This window comes from Gavialis gangeticus, unplaced genomic scaffold (assembly GCF_001723915.1).
Source record: "Gavialis gangeticus isolate Ggan-Ray unplaced genomic scaffold, GavGan_comp1, whole genome shotgun sequence".
NCBI classification, from domain to species: Eukaryota; Metazoa; Chordata; order Crocodylia; family Gavialidae; genus Gavialis; species Gavialis gangeticus.
The window spans coordinates 69516992-69526049 of NW_017729034.1; the positions used below are offsets into that span (position 1 = coordinate 69516992).

The 9058-nt window shown below is 43.3% G+C and overlaps 1 protein-coding gene across 1 annotated transcript in view; it reads left to right on the plus strand.

The window, feature by feature from the left end:
- PARK2 (parkin RBR E3 ubiquitin protein ligase) overlaps positions 1–9058 on the plus strand; it is a 1789008-nt gene that overhangs the window by 1422769 nt on the left and 357181 nt on the right. The window lies entirely within an intron of this gene.

Below are 9058 nucleotides of genomic sequence, written 5' to 3' on the forward strand. Positions count from 1 at the left end.
CCAGACTCCTTCCAGGGTCGTATGCCCGACTCGGGCTTCTCCCAGTTGGGGCTTAGGCGGCCTTAGCCTTACCTGGCCCCCCCAGACCCGGCCTGGGTCCTATGCCCCACTGGGGCTCTTCCCAATTGGGGCTCAGGCAGCCACAGCCTTACCTGACCCCCAGACCCCTTTCCTGGGTCACACACCCCACTGGGGCCTGTCCCAAAAGTCGCTCACCCTGGGGCCGGAGTCAGGACACCCCAAAAATACAACACCCTCTCTGGCACTAGGAACCCCCTTTCTACTGGGGAGCTCCCTTGAGGCCTCCTCCACCCCTACAGCCTCACCCAGTCCTCCGGTTAGTAACAATAATTAAACTCCCAAAACACAACTTCCACGCACAACAGAAAACTCCCCCTCCAGGGTCCCAACATAAGTTCCAGGCAAACCTGGCTCCCTCATTCACAGATCTCCTTCTCTGGGTTCCCTCCACCCAGTACTGCCAAGCAGCAACTCTCCAGCCACCAGGCTTCTCTAAGGTGCAGCTCAGCTCTGCTTTGGTCTGCTTTAGCAGAGCTCCTGCTTCTGAGGCCGCCAGAAGGGAACTGACCTCTAACCTCAGCCTTCTCTGGTTATAAAGGCCAGGCCCTGCCCCCTGGCGGTCAGCTGACCCAATCAGTTGCTACAGCAACTCCCACCTGCTGCCCTAATGAGTGGCAGCTAAGCTTCTTTTACCATTATTCAGTAGCAGGCACCCTAGTGCCCTGCTACACTTACCTTTAAAAAAATTAATAAAAAGTTCACCCAAAACAAACTTGTAAAAGAATCAAGCCAGGTCAGTAATGGAGGACCAGAACAGGACAGCTATGTTCATTCTACACTGTGCCAAGGTGAAGTTTTATGGAAACAACTAAGGAGTATCCTGATCATCCTTCCTATGCTAAGAAAATGCTTGTCTTTACAGTCAGTGCATTCATCATTGGATAAACCTAGTAGCTATGCACTTGCTGAGTCCTCCTCTCTATTGCTTTTTTGTGATTCAATCTTAAGGATAAGATGACAATGTATTAAAAAAAGAAGATGCATAGAGGATTTTCAGGAATCGAACAGGGTGGAATAGAATTGTGCTTAGGCACCTAAATCCACTTAGATATGCAATCAGTGGACAGGAATCTGGCCTTTAGAATATAACATGGTAATAAGGAACAGTCAACATTTATTTGTCAAGAGTGAGTCATGTCTAACCAATTGGTTTGCTTCAGTGATGGACATTTCGGATAGGGTGGGGAGCAATGGCTATGATAGACTTTTAATTTCATAAAGGGTTTTGAGACTGTCTCCCATAACTTTCACATACATAAGCTAAGGACATATGGGCTAGATGAAACTACTATAAGATGGGTATGTAACAATTTGTATAATGATGCTCTAAAAATAGCAAGCTTATGTATGGATAAAAGTTTGAGAGGTAAGTTGTTTGTGATATATTTTATTGGAACATCTGTATAGTTGGGAGTGCTGCTGGACAAGCTTTTGGGCATCAGGTGCATTTCCTTAGGTCACAAGATAAGGTTAAAAGACCTGGGTTTATCTGGTCTAGAAAAAAGGGTCATCTAGTCCAAGCCCTGATAATGATGATAGTTAATTGTTTTCTGTGCCCATAGGGCACAGGAGAAGAAGTAAGAGGCATAAATTACAATAAGGGAGATTTAAATTAGATATTAGAAAGAACTTTCTAACTATGACTCTCGTTAAGCACTGGAACGAGGGGGTTGTGAAATTTATCACAGGTAAGTTGCATAAACATTAGTCCTGTATGGTTTAGACAAGGATGATTCTGTTTTAAGTTAGATGACCTCTTGATGTTCCTTCTAGTCCTATTTTTATATGATAGTATGGTCAGTCAAACATTTCATCATTCAGGACATTTTTCAAAAGTCACTGTCCAGACATTGATTTATTCAACAGAGTGATGAATAGAAAGTCACTTGGAAAAGAAGGAATGGTTACTTAGTGTACAGTAATCATGGGTCTTCAAAATGCTTTGTCTATTTGTGATCCATAACATCTGCTGCCCTTCCTGTGGTATGGAATCTGATAACACCTGGGTTCTGTATTGATATGGGAAGTTGGGGAGAGTTGGCCTTCTCCTTTCTTAGGGTGGGAAAAATAGTGGTGTAGCAACAGATCTGCTGGGCAAAAAGATTACAATTTTGCTCTCATAATGTACATTTGCATTACGACTAAAATACATTTCCTGAAGAAACGGTTCCTCTAGAATACTCTCTACTCCCTCTGGCAGATACTCCTCAATAGAGATAGTGGTGATTGCCTAAACCCCTGTGGGAATAAAGTATCCTGGTGTGTATTTATCCACACTGGAAGCAGTAAGGTTGTAATTCATACACTCCTTGTGAAAGTATATGTGACTCCAACGTAAGTCTGGTGAGTTGCTTCTTTCATCATTTCACATCTAGCTCAAAAACAATTTAATGATGATAGTCTGAAAACTATTCACTCATGCCCTTTCTACACATTACATTTATGCTGCAATTAATGTGTTAATCATGACATAAATGGCTGGAGTGTTAAATGTGCACCCATTTAAGGTACCGTAAAATGCCAAATCAGTGTTAAAAATGTTCTCAGGGGCTGCAGCCAGCTATCAACTGATTTTAAACCAATTCTGGACTGCACCAGAGCAGGTTTCAGGCTCCAGTGCTATGTCTCAGTGTAGATGCCAGTCAGCTGGTGGCAGACCCAGACCTGCAGACACCCAACTTTCAACTTGCCAGTTCAAGGGGAGCCTAGGACCATAATCCTCAGCTCCCCCTGCACTGGCAAGTAGCCTGTCGTGCACTTAGCATGGCAGGAGATCCTATTGGGATTTGGGATCAGGGATAAGATCCCATTGTGCCTTTAGATGAATAGTTTCCAGATGCCTCAATATATTAAAGCTTCCTTGTAAGGGGTCACTGATAAGAGTTGCATTAGCAGTGAGGCTGTTGTGACATAAATAAGCCCTGAGTGTAACAATAAATTCTAAAGACATTAGAGTTGATGACAAAAATTGAAAACATGGTATAGGCAGCAGTTGCTGTATAGGTGTGTGACTGTACACTCAGAGTGCTTTTTTTTAGAAGCGGTGTACCACATGACCCAGACAGAAGAAGAGTCATGAAGACACCTAGCATACTTTGCTGTGATATGGTCTGTCAAACTATTGTATTTTTGCATGCTAAGATGACCAAGATGGTGCTTTGTGTATTGTCAGGAAGCCATGAATATGTGTGATTGAGCAGTGTCATAAAAAAGATTTCCAATGACCTCATAACTGTTGGAAAGATGAAACAATTGCAGATGGGCCAGGCTGCTCACATGGGTAATAGACACATATGAGCAGTCTTTGGATGTTGCTTTTTCCCAAATAGAGGACTCCAGCCACCAAATCTCTACCATCCCTCACAACAACAAAATACCGGTGTTCTGCACAAGGCAGGGAAGAGGTTGCAATTGGAGTGTGGGATGAGGGGAAGTTGCCATATGCCATATGCCTTTCCTTCACTGCTTCTTTTAGATAGTGAACAAGCTTGTGGGGGAGGGATAGGATTATGGAATCTCTCTAAACGGATCATGCCCCATATTGACCAATACTTTTTAACTCCCAAATGTTGATAGTAGCTTTTCCCCAAGAATCTGAAAATTTGGCCACGTCTGATTGCTCAGAACCGAGTTACAATTTGGCATAACAAAGTATCTATATTTCTGTCAGCTTGGTTCCTGAAAGGGCACTGATGAGACCTGGAGCACTAGAATCTCATTGAGCACTGATGAGTAGGTTCTCAGCTACTTCTACCTTCTCATTTGCAGCCGGACAAAAGGCAGTCTAAATGACAGAGATATGGAGTTTGACAGATCCTTTTCTCTCCCTTACATGCAAACTTCTTGTCACCTTCTGTACCTGTTGGAGTTTTCGTTATGAGCATTTTCTATCTGAGTTCCTTTAGCAATTTTTCAGCCTTCCATTAATACACTGAAGATTAGATTAGCTCTTTTGCAGACCCTTGTCCTCAGACTTAAGTAGATTGTGATGCATATGAAATTACCATTATATGAAGTTCCCTGTGTCACTGGATATTGATATGTCTCAACTAAGCCAATTTAAAAATCTTTTGGACCTCCTGGTGCTTGTAAACTCAAGTTTCTCACATGAAAGGTAATTTTCTTGATGTCCATTTCATCGGCACAAAAAATGAGTGAACTTCCAATATGATCGATCTGCCTTATATTAAACTTTTCAAAGACAAGGCCATGTTGCAAATTATCTTATATTTCATCTGTGGTTGGTGATATAGTTCTTCAGCATTCAGTCAGTAATCCTGCCAGGCTATTTTCCAGTCCTGCATGCCATGCCATCCCAGAAAGGCCTTTAACCGCAAGCTGGATTTTACAAAGTTCTTCAGATTTTATCTGAAGGGAACTAAAGCCCTTTCTTAGATCTGATCAGCTTTTTGTTTCATTTGACATTACTCAATAGGTTTTGCTGTGTCTAAATTAGAACAGTGTCTAATGGCTATCTGACTGTATTCATCATTGGTACATCCTGACAGGCCTACAGCATGAAGGTCATATAAAGTCCCAGTTTACAAAAGGCAAACTTCTGGTTTATTTCTGTTCAGGTTTTCAAGAAAACATCCTGGACTTCTCTCTATATAACTACTAAAGATTATTTGCTAGTATTAACCTATGACCAATAGGTAAGCACTACAAAAGAAGTGCTGTACTGAGTCAGACTGAAAGTCCAGTATTTGGTGTCTAATCATGGTGAGATGCTAAAGAGCTCAGCCAGATCCAGCCTGTGGAGCCATCGCATCTGCCCCACAGAGTTCTCCACGAGTTGGGCAAATTAGCGGTGGGGGAGCAGTGGCCATTAAGGCTGCCATTCCTCCCTCTGTCAAATTCCCAAGCCCTGTATAGCCAAATCTAGGCCAGGCCATGCCCCCTCCCCATCACCGGGCTGGGTTGGGGCCAGGCCACACCCCTTTCCCCCATGTGGCTGGACTGTGGCTGGGCCATGTCCTCTTCCCTTCATGTGACCAGATTAGGGTCAGGTTATACCCCCTTCCTCCTGTCCAGTCAGATCAGGATTAAGCCATGCTGCCTTTTCCTCATGCCACCAGATTGGGGCTGGATCCCTGTGTGGCTGGATCAGGGACATGCTGTCCCCTACCCTTCTCCATGTGGCTGGATTAGACTTGCCGGGCCCACCTCACATGCCAGGTGAGGCCCACCAGCTGTATCCAGTCCCCAGAGGGACCTGGCACTGCCCATCTGGCCCACTGGGGAAAAAGGTTGAGGCTTGAGCACCACTGCTTTAGAGGAAGTATATAAGAAACAGACCATGAGTAGTGTGATCCATCCTATCATACCTTCCCAGTGCTTAGCAGTCCTAGCTTTTGGACTGTCCAGAGTCTGAGTTTACCCCCCTCACTGCTCTCTTTTAATGGCTCCTGAGAAGCTTGTTCTTCATAAATTTGATTGATCCCTTTTTTGGACCCACTTTAAATACTAGCTTCCATGACCTTCTGTGGCAGTGAGATCCACCCATTCCAGTAAGCAGTCAGGTTCCAGTGAATCAGCAGTATAATTTGAGGTGCTCTGGTAGTTTTGTGTTACTTTGGATATGATTGTTCATTTTTCCTTTTTCCATTTGTTTTCAGAGGTATCATATCACTCCAGGCCTTTACTTACAACATCCTTTAAATCTGTTATTCGAGATATCTCCTTTAATTCTGGTACTTCACAGCTGTACTTTCTCTACTTTTCATAAAGCTTTGAGCTTCGTTTTTTATTAGGGGACCTTGTAACAGTTTATTAGGGGATCCTGTAACTGCTGACTCTAGCACCAACTCTAATTTTACATTTAATTTTTATAGCATTGTTTGAATCCCAAGTATTTGCTTTCTGGGCTGTGACTTATAGTTAGCTGCTAGCTAACTGTGTCCAACTTTCAGTCTGTGTTGCTAGTTTACAACTAACCAAACTTTGATTTCACTTGTGAATAACAGTTTTTAATGAATCAGGGTCTTGAAATTTAAATTTATATAAAGCATAGGGTAACAGCCACTGTTACTGATAGGGCATTAGTCCAAGCTCCAGGTCAAAGATTTTATTAACAGCCCAGTAATCCAGTTCTGTAGCTTTCAGACGTCTCCCTAATGGCCTTCAAATACTCTATTTAAGATGGTCAGTTTATTGTCAAAATATTACTTCACAACAATAAAATTGTGATTTCATATGAATTAGACAAAGAAAAATGCACAGTAATAGCACTTCGTAAATTTTCAAACAAATCATCTTTGTCTTTTCGTCCTGAAGTTAAATCTCTGTTTTTCCTCTCTGATGCATTTCTTCCTCACTTTTAACTGGAGAGGATATTTTATTTGGACACCATTTGAAATTTTAATGACATACCTCTACTCCAGCATGCACGTGAGACTCCAGCTGACTTCAGCTGGAGCTACACATGTTGCTCACACAGCAAGAGGGAGAATTTAGGCCTATATAGGAAAGTTTGTATAGCAGCTTAGCTACTTAGAAAAAGTGAACAAGAGTTTTTCGTAGCTTATCAGCAAGAGTATTTGGGATAGGTCCTGACCCTAGCTAAGTCAGCTTTCATTGACTCTGGTAACACAAAATGGACTGCAAGCTGTCTCTAGTGGTCATCAGAGATTCACTTGTATGATGGAGTTTCTCAGTAGTGTAAAACTGTTGTATTCTTCACCAGTGTAGAATTCCTGTGTAGGGAGTCTCTTGTGGTGTCTGGGGAGTAAAGGGTCATGGTCAGAGCAGTAGCTATGCTCTAGCAATCTCTGGTGGCTAGAATGGTCCCTTGGCAAATAGACCCCAGGCATTCTTGCACACAAGCAGTACTTAAGTGCGTGCTAAAGTCCCATTTGAAGTCAGTGCTTAAAATTAAACGCAGGCTTAAAGGCTTTCCTGAAATAGGTTTTCTGAATGATTTCCTGAATTGGGACTTAAGGCCAGATTTTCCAAGGTACTTAGGCACCTAAAATTCAGAAAGGCCCTAAAGGGATTTTAATAAACAACTAAATAGGTGACCGCTGATTGAATGTTATTGCTTTAAGCTAAGGTGCTGAGGTACTAAATACTTCCAGCTTAAGTTGCAGTTTAAAGCACTCAACTCCTTTATAGGACGGGGTCCATTTTTTCATGTGAGGGATAAATTAGAATTCACCAAGTCCAGCTTTTTGTTTTCAGGAGGGCAAATACAGACATTGCAGCCCAAGCATTAGATTTTCTTATCCCCAATGTACTTACCATTGCTAACAAAGGAGCTGATAACAGTCCCTTGAACAAGAAAAATATACTGAGTTATGTAAGTAAGCACAATACCCAAGGGTATGTATACATTTTCTTGGGATGCCATGTATGATCAAATGACTTACTTTAAGCCACATAATTTTAGATCAAACTGCTTGTGTAGACATTCGCTGGTGCCAGGACCCATGCCAGGACCCCAACCTAAGTAAATCAGGGTAGGGAAGGAGATTGGCAGGATTGGGAGGGACTGGCAAGTCTTCAGGGGTTTGGTGAGTCTGACGGGTGCGGTATTGTTTTTCCAGGGGGGGAGCCAGGAGGCTAAAACTAGCCGAGTCAGGGTAGAGGGAAGAGGGTAGAAAAAGCACAGCTGCAGGGCTAGGGCAAGTGGTTAGGCTTTCTTAGCCCCGGGGCTACACTCCGAAAGTGCACACACATTCACAAGATTGGGCTAATTTCTCCCCAGTCTAATTTAGTGCATCTTTTCATGTAAATTAAATTAGGTTGAGCCAGCATTTTTTCCCCATTTGACCTCCCCAAACATCTGTACAGATCAGCATTTAGATCGACTTAACCCTAGTTAGGTCAATCTAAGTGTAACTTCTATACCCCAGGAGGCTGTGGCAGGGGAGGCTTTGGTTTGTCCATATCCCCACTATATTTGTGCAACAAGAGAAGCACTGAAGTGAGCTGTAGCAAGAATGAGTAGTGATGTTAGAAAAGGACATTTCTCTTTTTCTCTTCTCATTTAAATTCCTCTTTTATTCCATTCTCCTTCAGATTCCTCCCAAAGCTTCATTTGCTGTGAGGAACACAAATACTAGTACATGTATGTGTTAAATGGCTTGTATGTAAAAGGGGAGGAATAAAAACAGAACCCTGGAAGAAAGGAGCTGGATTTCCCAGAGGAGCTTATGGTTCATAAGTCCAGTTTGACTGACTGAACATTCCTAAAAGCAATCATTCTCTCTCTGAACTGAGTATGCTGTCAACATGAAATAGATCATAAATAATGTTAATAAATAAGGTGAATTTCCCCCTGGAAAGTTAAGGGCCAAACTTCTTAGAACTAGAGTAGGATCAGGATTTCACCCTCAGAATTCAAGGTGCTATAGTCCAGTAGTCAGTGTCAGTATATTTTAAGCAAATACAATTCTACTACTAGTCTTAGTTTCATAGTAGGTAGGGTCGGAAGAGACCTGAGCAGATCATCAAGTCCAACCCCCTGCCATGGGCAGGAAAGAATGCTGGGGTCAAACGACGCCGGCAAGGTGATTGTCCAGCCTCCTTTTGAAGACTCCCAGGGTAGGAGCGAGCACCACTTTCCTTGGAAAGTGGTTCCAGATCCTAGCTGCCCTGACTGTGAAGCAGCGCTTCCTGATGTCCAGCCTGAACCTACTCTCAGTCAACTTATGGCTGTTATTCCTAGTTACTCCTGGTAATGCTTGGGGGATCAGGGTCTCTCCCATTCCCTGCTGGTCCCCCTTGGTAAGTTTATAGATGGCCACCAGATCCCCTCTCAGCCTTCTCTCGTGGAGGCTGAACAGGCTCAGGTACCTTAGCCTTGCCTTGTAAGGCCTGCCCTGCTGACCCCGATCATGTGAATGGCCCTCCTCTGGAGCCTCTCAATGCTGTCCACATCCCTCCTGAAGTGCAGCACCCAGAACTGGATGCAGTACTCCAACTTCAGCCTGACCAGTGTTGCATAGAGGGGGAGGATCACCTCCTTGGACCTGCT